Here is a 1,290-nt window from a genome sequence, read left to right on the forward strand (position 1 = left end):
TTTCATATTAGAGTCCTCACTCTCACACTAGGAACTCCTTTACATTAGAGTCCCTCTCTTTCACAAACTAGTCCCTCATTCACATTAGAAGCCCCCATTAACATTAGGAGCCCCCCTTCACATCAGATGCCTCCCTTCACATCAGATGCCTCCCTTCACATCAGATACACCCCCTTTCACATTAGACAACTTGGTCCCCTGTCACATCAGTGTCCTACCAACACATCCAACCATCTGTGGAAGCATGGCAGTGGATGGAGCAGGCCTGGACACAGGGGAACTTCTGTCCTTTTTTGAATTATTGGCATCTGCCGTGGATTAGCATTCTTCATTTATGATGCTGACAGCCTGCCTGCACAATCGAAAGGCATGACACTATGTGAAAATTTCAAGGCACCCAGGGTGCCATGGTACCCTGGTTGAGAAAAGCTGACCTAGCACACCGGTAAAGGGTTTCGTATGCTGTGTGACGAGAAACACATAACAATCACATAGTTTGTTTTTTTCAAATTTGTCCACAAAAGTGGAAATACTTTTCAGACATATAGGAGTGTTTAAATACACATCTTATATCAACTGCAAAGTATGTAAGAACAGCACTTGGTTTAGAGTAAATATAGCATATTTTGGTGGGTGCTACCTGTCCTTTTTAAAGGAGAACTATGAGGTGAGTGATTTCCACTCATCCTCATAGTTAGAGCTGACCTGTGACAAAGAAGCTATCACAGGTCGGCTCTATTGATCGGGAAGTGAGCAAAAACATACCGCTGTTCCACTCACTTCTCGATCGTCTCCCTGCAGTGAGCGGTGACTGTTATTCACCGCTCCCCACAGGGATTTCCCCCTCTCCTCTCCTAACCTTCAGCGCTGAGTGGAGAAACGAACAGTGGGGGAGGGGGGGCAGACACAGCTGGCTCTGCCCCTAGATAGGCAGAGCCTGCTGTCACTCATGCAGCTGGGTGGATTTCGACAGTGTTGTCAGGGTCCGTCCCGACTGAGGCGCTCTCAGTATATCATGGGCAATAGCCCTCGATATACTTAGCTTTGGGTCACATGAGGAGGTTAATATATATCCTCCCGTGACCCTAAGGAGAACTATGGGGAAAAAACACTTACCCCATAGTTCTCTTTTAAGGCTATCTTGTTCTCCCAAGGAGGATGAATGCTTGGAGACAGATAAGAAGCCACCTCAATAACATCTGTGACATGCTGGTTTTCTTCTTTGGAATTTAATAATCTAATTTAATTTTCAATGCAGGGCTTTTGGCACTAAAAATATGGCTGATGTTA

This window comes from Nanorana parkeri, unplaced genomic scaffold (assembly GCF_000935625.1).
Source record: "Nanorana parkeri isolate BGI_ZX_2015 unplaced genomic scaffold, ASM93562v1 scaffold96, whole genome shotgun sequence".
In the NCBI taxonomy this organism is placed as follows: domain Eukaryota; kingdom Metazoa; phylum Chordata; class Amphibia; order Anura; family Dicroglossidae; genus Nanorana; species Nanorana parkeri.